Genomic DNA, 14,594 nt, shown 5'->3' with positions numbered 1-14,594 from the left:
ACTGGCTCCCCATTGCTTACCGCATCCCGTACAAATTGCTCCTCCTAACCTTCAAAGCCCTTCACAAACCCCCCCCCATACCTCGCTGACCTGCTCCGCCCGTACACTCCCTCCCCATAACCCCCGCTCTTCGGATGCTAGCCTTCTCTCCACCCCTCTCAGGATCAAGCGCCAAACCTGGGGGGACGGAGCCTTCCTCGTGCTGCCCCCACCCTCTGGTTCTCACTCCTTAAACCCCTCCAAGATGGCATTGACCTCTGCACATTCAAATCCCACCTCAAGACCCACCTTTTTAAATCTAATTCAGTGTTTGATTTATCTACATTTCATGCCTATCTGTCTTGCTTTTATTGATCTTGGTTTTATTTTCAATATGTTTAACTGATTTTATTGACTATGTTTTTCTCCCAGTAAAGCATATTTGAGCATTGTTAAAAGCACTCTATAAATAAAATGCATTATTATCATTATTATTACTATTAAACTAATGTCCTGGACAAATTTCAATTTTTGATTTGATGATGACGCTAGATGAAAAGTCATGGAATAACCCAGGTTATTACCATTCATTAGAAGGAGATGATTGCCTGAACCAAGTTTCAGGGCAATCTCATCCAATATTTGACAAAATGGACTTCTTCCTCTGTGGATCACGAATCTATGTAGAAAATTGCATGGCAATATATAGTTCTTGAGACAGTTCTATCTGAACCAAACTGAACAACTGACCAACAAACTGGCATTGCCGGTGGGCAAGAGTCATGTGATTAAAAATGTTATGAGCATGAATCTGACAGCACATCGACAGAGCACGCTCATCTCACCTTTTGACCTCATCCCACAACCAAAGACACTTAGGAGTAGGATAGTCTGGCCACTGTGTGCTACTGTTCTTCCAGGTATGTATAATTAAATACACCAGCATTGTCTGTGCTTGGCTGGCCCAGGAGCAGGGAGATGCACACCAGAGGAGAACAAGGCAGGTGGAAAAAATAAATGTTGAAAGCCTTAGAAACTTCACATTAAAACAATGTCAAAATCAATTTTAACCTTATTATTTTTTGACAAACTTGACCCAGACCAGAAGGACCAGTGAGAAATGTTTTACTGCCAAACACGAGTTTTGAGCTAAGCAGATGGCAAGAAGTTCTCCTGAATATCATAAACCAAGAACAAAAAGAGACCAATTAAAAACCAAACAAAATAACTGAAGCAAAACTATAGCTGCTTCTAAATTTGAAAAAATATCTGAATGAGAAAACCTTTGTAGGGCACAACATTTATGTGTAATAAGACTATATAAATGGAATGGAATGGAGATGGACATCCTTTAAGACACTTTACATGGTTTCTGAAAACACCCTGTCTTTCTTAAAATAACCAATTGTAAGCTACTAAAGATCTAGCAAAAGCCTTGGATTGTTGACTCAGATGTTAGGAGAGTAGAGGTTGGGTTCAAGTGCCTCCTTGGTTTGCATCTTGTAGTGCGTACCCTCTGCCAAAGACTTCAGCAATCGTGGATGCATGGGGTAAGAAACAGTAGAAATAGTTATAGCTATATGAAACATTATAAGTTACAGTAATAACAATAATACTTGTGTTTTAGGCTTCAGCCCATTAAACATTACTTGGTTTGTTTCAGCGGCCTCCCCAGCCAGGCATTTGAGTACGTCAAATACAACGGTCTTATGACAGAGGAGGACTATCCCTACAAAGGCCATGTAAGACTTGAGTCTCCTCGTGTTTTTTATGTAAAATAAATTCTAAATGTATGCGTTTTTGTCTTTGTCCTTCCTTTATCAGGATGACACTTGCCATTTTGAGCCTGCGCTAGCAGCTGCTTTCGTCCTGGATGTTGTCAATATAACAAGTGTGAGTATATAGTCTATATTGTGCAAGAAACTGTACAAGTGTCTTTAAAGAAAAAAACTGAAACTTAACTGAATTTCTGGACATTTGTTCACAGTATGATGAAAAGGCCATGGTTGATGCTGTGGCTCGGCTCAACCCTGTGTCCTTTGGTTTTGAGGTCACGGCCGATTTTATGCACTAAAAAGAAGGTGTTTACACCAGGTAAGCTATAGACCTAGTGAAAAACCATTAAATTCCATTAATCAAAAGCTATTCTGCAGGTGAATGCAAGAGTAATCTTTTGCTACAGCAGGAATGTATTTCACCTGGTGAGAACACACACTGTGGTGTGACTGTATCAGCAAGTATAGGTGAAAAAATTGATTACAAAATATAAGCATTCATAAGAATTCTCACCCTGCCTTTTTATCTCTAAAGCAGTATTAACTCTATTGTGGGGATGGTGTTAACAGGTTTTCATTTATGCAAAGTGGCAGAAATAAGTGGTTTAAGTACTGAGAGGCTACCTGAGGTAAATGCCCAGAGGTCACTTCACCCAACAACTCTTCAATAATGGCAGGCTATTTAAGAGATTAACTCAAGGAGCACTGCTAATACATAGACGTTATTACTCGGCTGAGCAACCATTTGGCTCACCGTGAGAAGGTAAGTGATAAGATTTACCGCATGAGATTGTGGTTGAATCACTGAGAGAAGAACCCACAGATACACTATTAAAAAAATAAATAAGGAAAGAATGTGCTATCTTAAGACACAATTTTAAAGTAAAAATGAAAAATTTCTCTCTGGAAAGACCTTAGTAGCATGCTATAAGGACTGCCTTAGGGCAGGACTGTAACAAAAAGCTTAGCGCTCTAACGCCGCAGACAGAGGTTCGCTCTGTAAAAACTGCTAACAGCCGATACTGTTGCCCTGACCGTGCACATAGCAGGTCAAACGTGTTACTGATCACGGTCCATGATAGAAGGAGGCGCCCTGCATCTGCTGCGCTTGCATCCAGACAAGGATTCGGAAGGACGCTGTTGTGTTTCACAGCTCACTCACACTCACACACACACCAGGCACTTAGGCTCAGTTATCTTAAAACCATGAAAACACACACACATAAACACCACACACACACACAGTTTATCACTATCTTATTTCATCACAGTACCAGATGGTGTGCACATGTACAAAGACATGCTTACAGACAATGTTGAGGCGATGTATCCTCCTCACAAAAGCTTTTTCATTATCTTTCCTCATACTCCCCAGAATGCACCATGAGCACACTTGTGCATTGGATGAATTGGTTTATTTCCTTTGGGGACAATGTGACCGTCAGTGTGCTGTCACAACAGCCAGGATGCTGCCAGAATGGTTTTGTGAATAGAAAACTGAGCCAGAGCAGCAGTAAAATAGCTTCCCTCTTGTACCGATCTGTTGATAGAGGGAGCTGGACATGCCACTGAGGCAAGCGGGGAATCCTGGGGAAAATCTAAGTAATTCTTTTTCAGTAAGGGGAGAAAGGGGTACTAAATCACAGCTAATCTCAACATCCAGGGTCATATACCTAAAATAGAGAACAACAGGCTAAGACAAAAAGAAGATACTACATTCTCAGGCAGTTTTGACTGAAGCAACTTCACACCAGCTAAACTCATGCTGAGCTGTCTGAGTTGTCTCCCTTAGAGTTAAGGTCATTGTGGTGGGTGGATGTGATGAGAGGAAGAGCCAAGAATGGTGCCGGTTATGTCTTGAACCTGTTGTTCTTACTACAAAAAGACAAACCGGGTAAATAACATTGGCTGCTGAGATCAAAGTGTTTTGTATTTGTGTGTGTGTGTGTGTGTGTGTGTGTGTGTGTGTGTGTGTGTGTGTGCATACGCCTCAAAAGCATATATGCATCTGGGCTTTGACCTCCACATGCAACCGCTCAGGAATCATGTGATTTGCTTTGTCAAATGCCAAATAAGGAAAACTGTTTCAAACCAGCCTTACTTCTAAGCACTGGATTTTGAATAGTTTACTGTCCACCTTGTTCTCTTTGTTTAAAAGGTAACTTCAGTACTTTTCAACCTAGGTCCTATTTTTCCATGTTTTTGTGTTCAAGGGACCAATGAGACAAGAACTTTTGAAACTGGACCATTATTTAGCACAATCGCTGAAGTCAGCAGCCAGAAAAACAGGCTGCAATTTAATATTAACAAGCATTTGTGCATCATCACTGTAATCCATTAAAACTGCTTGGTTTTGCTACAGACTCAGACTTGCATTCTGAGTCACTGACGACATTATGGAAAGGATCCTATAGGGATAGACCTTTCTGCTAAAGAGTGAGATTTTTTCTGTTAAACAAAAATGGCCCAGATATCACATTCGCCAAACCCACCAGACTCAGTTTAAATAAACAGGAATTCTGTCATCATAAAACACACTTACTTCAAAGTCGATAGGAAAAAAACATCTTATTATTAATATTCTTGGCTTGTCTTTCCACTGGTCCAATAATCACAAACTCTGGTGTGATTAAAATAAACCCTTATTTTACCCATTCAGATGTGATGATATGCTGGCTCTATATACGTTAAAATAACTTTAACGTGTAACTTTTGACGAGTGCGGTAGGTTTGGCAATGGTGATTTCACTGCTGTCTCTAGTTACTCTTTAACAAAAGGGTTTAACAATGTTTTCAGACAATTAAGACAATAATCTGAGCCTGTCAGTGGCAAAAATCAGGCACTTGTAGTGGACATACACTGAGGTTACACAAACACCCTGAGTGGATACATCACAGTCTATTTTGCTGCTGCTGACATCAGAACTCTCGCTCAATACTCGACCGCTTTTAATATAGTTGTATCTAGTTTTTGCACTTAAGAAAATAAAGTCCAGGTTTAAAAGTACAGAAGTCACCTATAAAAGAACTTACACAGATCCTGTCTTCTTAAAGTAAACCTTATAGGGGAAAGATAAGAGTAACTTCTCAGGCCAACTATTTCCATTTACAAATCTCCATAAACTGTCCATTGTGAAGCAAAATAAATTGACATTTACTCTGTTGAATATGAAGTTCCTTGGATACTCATTTCCACAGAGTTATATAGATTATTTTTTATTGTGCATTTGATGATTTTTAAAACCATCTAAATGTCTGCTGAGAGCAATTTTCTTAGTTGCATAATTGCCCACGCACTTTAATTACCATCTCAGCATTTACCCACAGAGAGAGGGTAAACCATCTCTATTTGAACATCTTTGTTTACAATAGAAATGTTAAAAACAGATGATGTATGCATGAGCAGTAATTTTATACAGTAAGGTCACAATGTTCTAAATTCCAGATTGGAAGAATGTCTTTGTCCATAACTTTATGTTTTACATTTGTATGAAAATGCGCCCAAAGAATCATTCATATTGACTCTTTCTTTTGAAAATGATCTGATGCTTTGTTTGGAAAATGTCTCCTTTTATAACCATGCTCTACACACAATACTACACTACTGTATTTTCCATTGTTTCGACCTGCAGGCATGTGCAGCCCTCTGCTGTATCTCAGCCATATAACCTCAGCACATGAGCAGTGATTAAACACCCACACAGGACCTTTAACACTGAATACGCACAAATGTGGAAACACAGCTTGGAAGTATATCGTTCGATATAACTTCTAACCCGTGTGGAGGTGCTGAAATAACAAAGTCAGTGGGCCACTGTGGTAAATCATCTAAGAAAAACCTATGGCGTATATCATACACAATACAATATTTGTGCTCATTTTATTTTATGCAAGATCTTGCTTTTACTTGTTAAATAAAACAGGGTTTTATTGGCAAAATTGGAAAGACCATTGTAAAGGCACTGTGAGCACAACAATAATGAAGAAGTATCCAAGCACACTTTCATTAATATACTCACAGCACCATCAGCAGAAAAGAGTCTGTTTAAGAGGAATGTAAATGAATGTGTGTGTAATTATGAATCGTCCAGTCACAGTGTCACATGACAAAAATGGCTCACCCAATGATAAGACAATAACTGACTGTAGAATGTGTAAAAACACCACAAATACAGTGTCAGTTTGAAAGTTGCATTTATTTTTATGGGGTTATTAAAAGGCGGTAACCATATTAGTGTTTTGCAAAACAATGATCCACACAATAATTACTATGTGATATACTGTATATCACAATAAAACTTGTAAAATACAGGCAAACACATGCTACACTATTTTGTTTAATTGCTTTCAGTTTGTTTTAATTTTTTAAGGTAGCATTTACATTTGCATTGCAAACCTAATGAGCTACCCAGTCTCACTCCCAACTTGTCAGATTCCACTGATACTTAATCAGTGGCCCTTGGCGTCACATACCAACACACGAGGACCCCTTTAGTGGCGGTGTGAAAAGCACTGCTATAGTGAAATAATAGCTAGAAAGTCTGCATAGGGTTGGTGGGACACAGCTGTTTGTTTTCCACGGGAACCTCGAAAGTTAATAACAACATGCTGATGGTTTGCACATATAAGCTGGCAGAACATCAGCATAATGCCGGGGGAAATCATTAACTGAATTACATTGGCGCCTTGACATTTCTTTTTTCAACGGGGTGTCTCAGACCCAAGTTTCACCAAAATACCAACACCTCACCTTGTGCCAACATATTTCATCTCATTGCACTTTGCCCTCTCATGCCACATGGAACAAAAATACTAAAAGTGCATTTTGTGGTCATGAAAATGCCACCTGTGACATGAAACTTCAGAGTGAAAGATGAATGGCCTTTCGCTGCATGACTGAATCGATAGAAAGTGGGATTTGGAAATTAGTCTCTGAAGAAATTGTCTTATTGAGGCACAAACAGCTGAAGGCACATTAGTAAGGAGGGGCTTTATGTCTGAAAACAGACTGATTATCAACTCTGATCTGGTTGCTTGAAAAGATAACATGACATCTGACAGTTAGGGGGTTCGACAGCGATTGAAAACCTTCTTTCTTTACAATTACGGAGTGAGTGTTCACAAAAAAAGTAGTCTTACCCTTTGACATTTGAATATTGCTATATTAGCCCTTAACAGTTGCTGCTACCACTGAGCTGGGAAATAGAAGAGTTTTTTAAAAACTTTGTTTCAAAGTTTAAACCTGGTAGAGTCAAAAGATCTTGAACAAGAAAGCTCTGGTGTTAAAGCAGGTGCCTGCAGGATAAAAAGCACTATCAAAGGCTCTCTTTCCTCCCGCTGAGCTGTTATCCGCATCTCCAACCTCTAGTCTCTAAAGTCTGCTCCATCTGCTGAAGGGCGGCAATCTCCAAGTATTACCTCTTCAACTGGGCTATTGTAGTTTGTCAAATGATCTATTTTAAGATGAAGAGTGTACTTTGTTCTACACAAACACTGTCAGGTTTTGTTGGTTTTTTTAAACAGTATGTAACAGTGGGAAATGAAAATCCATGACAGGAGGAAGAGCACACAAACGGCAGCGAGAGAAGAAGTTGTGTTTTCTGCTTCAAAGTAATGGCAGGCCACAGCATAAACACAGACAGCAGGGTCAGTGCATAAAGAGCACTGGAGGATGTAAAAGTATGTTACTTCTGCCTCACAAGTTTTAACTGCAGACTGGAGGAAAAGGCATTTTATTTACTTTAGACAGATGCAACATTTTTTTCATGCTTTTCCTTCTAAACCAAATCCTCCTAACAGGGACACAGCCAGCTGTCTTTTATCCAACACCTCACGGTACAATTACATCCTCCAGTGCAGTTATATGGAACCTATCGCATTAAAGCCTGTAGCGTCTAAGTGTTAGCAGGTGCAGACACAGGCACAGCTAATTTTTTTGGAGTACAACATCAACATTCACTGACTTTGAATAGACTGCTAGGCACATTCATTTCCCAGATTTGCACCAGTGCCCTCAGAGGAGTTCAGTAGTCTTTTATCTCCTTCCTGGGCTGCTACTCGTCCTCCAGCTCTGTCACATTGCATCTCTGGTATCAGAATCAAGAGTTGCTGCAAACCAACTCCTATAACTAGAAGGAAGTCCAGTTACATCATGTCAATATATTCAGCTTGCTGGATTCCATTAGTGAAAGAGCTTTTGAGGAGCACTCACCATGTCCGCCCCACAAAAAATTAGTAAAAGTTTAGAATTTCACTGAATTTTTCCAAGAAAGTATGTTTGCAAATCTGTAGGCCCATAAAATCTGAAAGAGAAATACATTTTTCTGTTTCTACCTAGATGAAAAGATGAAATAATGTGCTGACTTCTCTTAAAAAAAAAAAAAATCATAAAAAAACATCAGTGCTCCAGGCTGGTCTTACCAAAACGTCCACCACAGACACACATGAATTTGGAGTTACTAATCTGAGATATTATTCTAATGTTCAGCTCCAGAGACAGCGATGAGGCCAAATCCTATCCTAATTGAAATTAGAGTCCATTTTACGATGGGATTACCTCAGCTATGATACAGTGTTCCAAGATGTAAAGCGAATGATGGGATGGCCAGGGGCGTGTGTGTGTGTGTGTGTGTGTGTGTGTGTGTGTGTGTGTGTGTGTGTGTGTGTGTGTGTGTGTGTGTCAAATACACACCTGTAAAGTTTTGTGACTCTACCTTCAACAGTTGCGGCGTCAGAGAAAATCTGTCCACACACAGACAATATACACCCGGCAAAATACTCAATATTGGCTCTGTGTCCATCTTGTTACAATTGGTGTCAAAAGGACCACATTGTGCCACGATGACACAAATTAACTCAGACTGATGAGGTGAAAACAATACCAGCCATCACGACGTTGACACTGCTAGTAAAGATTACAGCAGGACAAATAATGTTGATGTATGTATACAAAGTCTGTCTCATTTTTATAGCCTATGGACAATGTAAAATACGCACTGAAAGATGGATGATTAAATTCAGTAATATGGAGTAATGCAGATTCATACATACAAAAGAATGTCATTCGTTGGAAATATTTTGCTTATTAACTACAGAGCATTTAATCATCAGAAACATGGTTTGAAGCAAAGATGACTCATAGTTTTAACATTTTATTGCACATCAAGAGACTTTTCTTTCATATTGGCAATCTTTTTCCCTCTGACGTTATTTTAGCTAATTTTTCCATTGACTGTTTATTTGTTTATGAATAAATCCCAAGATGTTTAATTAGTTAAAGCTTGTATTGAGTGGTGTGTAGTTCTAACATGCTGCATTTAATCTTGGGACAGCAGAGGACATCATCCCTCTTCCTTCAACAAAACTACTGACAAAACTACTGACTCTCCCTAAATGTCTTAGCAGAGTCTTATATTTTGTCATGGAGAGCAGACTGGGAAACACATCGCTGGAGGCCATATAAATGGCACTTCAAAGATAGCGTTTGCTGGCAGTGTACACAATCACAGTGGCCTGCAAATACCAAGAGGGATGCAAAGGAAGCCAGAAAATGGGTTTTGCTGAGTCATTAAATTGCAATTCAGTTGCAGCACAGCAAGTGTGCCAGAAATATACAGAGATATATTCTGCAGTGTTCAGCTGACTCATGGCAATGCACTGACAAATTAAGAAAAGCCAGCATATTTCAGCTGTCAGTCATACCAAGTACTGTGGCTGAATTTCAGCATTACACTGAAGTATCCCCACATCATCTGCTAATAGATGGTGTTAGACCAAATAAAATAAATCTGCATGTTTTTGTCTGCTACAGCTATCTCCACTGTAAAAGGTCCCTTATGGTTTTTTTTTCCCAGAGAAAATGTGACGTGACTCATAGTTGGAGTTCTTCTTCAGCTTGGGTTGTTATGAAACTCCCTGTTAAACGGTCAGAACTATTAACAATTATGTTAAAAAATATTTGTGCTTTTGATAAACTGTCAAAGTGACAGACACATGAAGGTAGATGTTGACTACCATAGTGCATTTCGACAAAAACACCCAATCACCAAGCTTTCGATTAACTTTGCAGGTAATGGTGGGTTAAAGCTCAAAAATGATCATGTTGAGAAAACTGAAAACACAATCTGCATCTTAAATCACTTCATTTCAAATTTTGGTTCAATTTTGGGTGAATTCCAAACAGCCACTGCACAAAATAAGACAGCTGAGTAAAGCCAGAATACCAAATGTAACACCAAACTTTGCACTGAAGATTGCCTGAGGTGGATGTTGTCAGCCCATAATGACTTCCCTTATAAATGTGGACGTGTGCTCCCAGCTTGGAGAACTGTACAGTATCCTGTGTAAACAGATCAGGTCCACAGCTTTTGACTCGGTTTTTCTATTGTTAAGTTAAAAGACAAAACTGGAAATGGAACAAATGACTAAATGGTCTGGCTGCATAACACAAATAACATTAGTTCTCAATCTATGTAGATGAGGAACTTGTTTCCATACAGTCAGTCAAATGGCTTCATTATAAGCCATATTTGGATAGAGCAGTTATGCCACTGTTCTGTCATCTGTATGATCCCACCGACAAACAGAGCAGTCAGATAGAAATCCAGGCCAGAAGAACATGGCTGGTTTGCAAACAACAGCAGTCTGCAAAGTTGTTAAGCGTGAGATTTCAGTTTAGCTGGACATTAGAGAGTCATGCAAATTTGCGTGTCAAAGGAAAGAAATGTTTATCACCCCATTCAACACAGAAACGTATGGGATGCAATTTTCGCTCTGACAGCAACCTGCTGTAACACAACACAAGAGTCACATTTAGGTTTAAAACAACCCCCAGTAGCTTTCCTGCTAAAATACCCTTCTTATCTTACTCTCTACCTTACAAATATGAACACTTCCTGTCCTTACCTGCACATGAACTTTTTGAGTAAGCCACCAAACATTCACCAATGAAAAGTGCACTGCTGACATTGGTTTGCAGGCTAAATATGATGATTAATCAAAGATGCATTGATGTTTTTCCACTACATTTTTGCAGAAATATATGCAGAAGAAGCTGGATGATTCTAATTATTTCAGCTGACAAGCAGGGCTGATTGCTTGCTGAAGTGAATTGACAAAACTTCTGTCGAGTCATAAATTTAACATAAGTTACAGCCAGTTTGCGAAAATCACTAGGTGTGGTGGAAATTAGCTTGAAATATCACTGAAACTCCTGCTTAAAGGTCAAAGTTTAACACAAGGGTATAAAAGAACCAAATTTAGGATGAAAAGCAGTCTCACAGCACACATTCATTTTACCCCAATCACCCTGCTAACTCTCCGGGGCCGGTCAATTCCAGGGTGCAGGGATAATAAGGATAAAACTGCTCTCTTTTAATGACAGAGGAGCTGGAGAGCCTTATGGGACTGGGCCACACACACACACACACACACACACACACACACACACACAGAGAGAGAGAGAGAGAGAGAGAGAGAAAGAGAGACATGCATAAAGGTAGACTGCATGCATGAACTCACACAACGAAAAACACATGACATGGCGATGCACAGATGCGACACATTTAAGTGCACTGACACTTATGAGAAAGTCCTGGGATGAAAGGAAGACAATAAATAAGCGCTGGTGATTCCTCACATTAGGATTTTTTTGGAAGTTATTGGGACATAACAAGTTTAATTTCACAGAAATAATTTTTACAAAAATTAAAAAAAACACTACAGCCAGAAATTAAGGAGTTAATGTTTCAGTTCTTAAAATAATCTTTTTTATTATATTACCTGCTGCTGAAATCTTCACATGTGAGACAGGACCTTCTCAATTAAAATCAGGAGCGAACAGCAGCCTGTGACATGAGCAACGGTGCTGCAGTGTTCAGAATGCCGACACACAGCAGCAGAGACAATTAGCTGCAGAGCTGCAGAGATTCACTGAGCCCCTGAGAGGACAACCAGGAGTCGTTCTTATTCCTGTCACACAGCCCGCAGCTCAACAACACACTCCTCACACATAAAGCACACTGGCGGACAGGAGCTGTGATTCAGATTGTTTATGTCTGGGCCCGACATTATGTCCGACAAGACAGACGGGTCAAGTACGGGATGCTTTCACAAAGCAGCAGCAACATACTACTGAGAGGTTTTATATCTTTTTGACAATTTACACTGTTTCTTGTCTTCCTGCTGTTGTAGCTTAACTCCTAACCTTGTAAAGTTTTTTTTATTTGTCATTCAACTAACATTGACTGACTGATAATTTATGAGACTGCTAGAGTGCATAGTGATGCAGGAGGTCACTCTAACAAGAGCTGGATATTTAATTTGAGGCAGCATTTAAAGACACATCTCACACAGGGCCAAGCTGGCTCATTTTACAGGGCACTGCCCGCTGCCCCGGTGTGAGTTAAGCCTCCTCTGAGTGCCCAGCTAAAGCCAGCAGCCATGCCAGCTTTCTCTTGTAGGGCATTGTCAGCAGCGCTAACATGGGCAAACAGCACAGCACAGGCAACCTCAGCCAACATTATGTCCAGCGCAGCCAAGGAGTGAGCAGCCCCTTCCCCTGAGTATTTGTCTTTACTGAGGCAGGAGGAAAAACGAGAAGGATAAAAAAAAAAAAAAAAATACAGTTTGAAGGGGATTTCAGGGACAGAGCGATGGTTCGATAGGATTTGCATGTGTATTACAAATGAACTTGAATGTGGTTCAAAGGCAGCGTGGCTTTGACTATTACACACACCATCTGTGCTTTACTGCAACGGTTGGCAACCTTTCGTTCTGTGGACGCTTAAAGTGATTAAATTAGGTTTTTTTTTCTTCTCAAGTTGTTTTGGAACTATGCAGTTCAGGGCAATCATGAGATTTCTTTTAGTATTTTCATATGTTATGTTATTGTTACTATTATTATTGCTGTGTACATATGTTGCTTCATATCTGCCAGATGTGTGAATAAGAAACTGTTTGCTAGTGCTCCAGAGATTACATTTTTCTTTAGGCCAACGCAGAAGTTAGTGTCACCCTGTTTCCCTCGTCAAAAAGCCTATGGGATTTTTTTCACTGGATTTTGGAATATTACAGAAAATAAACTCAGTGGTAAACAAACATTTATGATACTTACACATTTTTTTTCAGCGAAATAATCTCCATAAATGACCACTTTTAGGATTTTTTTTAAGCCTAAATAAAATCACCACACGTAAAAAAGGTAAGGACCAAAAAAAAAAGCTTAGGCTGTAAAATCACTACTTTAACGTTGACTTAATATCGCCATCACACAAGGCTGTAAAGCCGTGTTCGGTGTGATGATGGTCTGTAGTCTCAATTAGCCATGTGTTAGCAGCCGCCTTTTTAAAGACATATATGAGCTTCAAAGTTCATGAGTACGGTATTTACTGACATATTTTATGCCACAGAAGAAAAAGTGGAAGTATTTTAAGCTTGTGTTAACCACAAACCTTATTTTAGGCATCTAACCAAAAACACATTAAAAAAAACCTGTTGACTTCAAGACCAGGGAACCAGAGTGCTCATATGCTAACTCATTTCTGAGATTGAGGACTCATTCTTTGGGCACTCGTTACCAACTTTATTACCTTTATTAGATCATTTCTGCTGCCCCCTGATGGCCAAATCAGTTTGCTTATAATGACGAGCAGACAGCCAAGGATAGCAGCACATGATTATGTCAGCCTGCTAATATCTTATTTAGTGTCTCAACATAAGATGCACATAGGGATCACAAAGGTCTCCATCAGAGAGTGACTCCCTCTTCTTTTTGATATGCAAAAAGGTTCACATAAATTGGCTCACTACACATCTACTTTCATTGCTGTCTTTCATCTCTTTGGGCAGAACTAAATATTCAGTGTGTTAACTTTTCTGTGCTGTTGTGTGTTTAATACGCAGCTGATTTTCATGCCTGTGTCTCAGTGTTGTACTCTAAGAATGAGGGGAAGTTAGAGATGCAGCTGAACCCATGTAACTGGCTAAGGAGGAAGAGTGAAAATCCCATTGAGACGACATTTGGGACAGAGATACTTCCAGTACAAGTCTTTCAATTAAAAGCTCCAGTACCTCCGACACTCACTCTCAGGGTGCACTCAGGAGCAGAGGAAGGGAGCCTTAAATGGCAGCTGACTGATGAGGTTTATACCATCACGTGTTGCCAAGCCTCGAACACAACAAGCCTCATTTCTCTGCGTGCGCTGCATTATGGAAGATGACTGACACATAAAGAAGCCCTGTTACAGCCACGTCCTTAGCATCAATGACTGCATAAGTATTAATGTTTCATCTGAAAGAGAACACTTAATGTATGCACAATCTAGCTGTCCAGCTCATGCATCCTGTAAACTGGGTGCACTCAAACATCCTGTGAGATGTGTGAAGCAGAGCTGCAGTGTTTCTTAGTAATAAGTCTGGCTCGCTAAACAGTCATCATTGCTCCACTGCTGCAATATTGAACAAACGTCAAATGAACAAATGATGTTTGGAGTGAAATAGCCCACCAGACTGGGAGCCACGTCTGTTCAAAAAAGCATACGTTAATTGAGTGAAAATTGGGTTCTGAGGTCCTCGTATCATTACTATACTCTGTGTTCCACAAAGAACAGAGCAATTATTGATCCTTTGAGTTGGTAATTGACTTTTAGATGCAGTCTAAATGTCTTTAGCCTGGCTGGCCGTCGAGGGGAGAGGTAGCATGACTGACATGCAGATTGTCCTAATACAAAGGAAACATTACCTATTGCCTTTGTAGTCCATAAGAACATTGAAAGTCATTGCAGCTTTGTGGGGAAAGTGATTACAGCTAGTCTCCAAAATAAACAGGCTGTCAGAGAGATA

At 39.7% G+C, this 14,594-nt stretch overlaps 1 protein-coding gene and 1 long non-coding RNA gene across 3 annotated transcripts in view; one reads left to right on the top strand and one right to left on the bottom strand.

Annotated features, from left to right (window-relative positions):
• LOC121961554 (FERM domain-containing protein 5-like) overlaps positions 1-14,594 on the bottom strand; it is an 83,817-nt gene that overhangs the window by 39,150 nt on the left and 30,073 nt on the right. Inside the window, exon 1 of one of the 2 annotated variants that reach the window (XM_088079678.1) lies at positions 11,535-11,648. The exons of the other annotated variant lie outside the window; for it this stretch is intronic. The gene's annotated coding sequence lies outside the window, so the exon portion shown is untranslated. Of the gene's footprint in view, positions 1-11,534; positions 11,649-14,594 lie in introns of those variants that run through there. 2 annotated transcript variants of the gene reach the window in all.
• LOC121961641 (uncharacterized) lies at positions 1,387-2,073 on the top strand. The gene is made up of 3 exons (XR_006107073.2): positions 1,387-1,721; positions 1,804-1,872; positions 1,967-2,073. It is a non-coding gene; the product is annotated as an uncharacterized LOC121961641 (long non-coding RNA).

The sequence above is a fragment of the Plectropomus leopardus genome, chromosome 1, assembly GCF_026936395.1.
Source record: "Plectropomus leopardus strain MGB_pleo_1.0 chromosome 1, ASM2693639v1, whole genome shotgun sequence".
In the NCBI taxonomy this organism is placed as follows: domain Eukaryota; kingdom Metazoa; phylum Chordata; class Actinopteri; order Perciformes; family Serranidae; genus Plectropomus; species Plectropomus leopardus.
The sequence above is the reverse complement of the archived record's forward strand: the minus strand, read 5'-3'. Positions and strand labels throughout refer to the sequence as shown.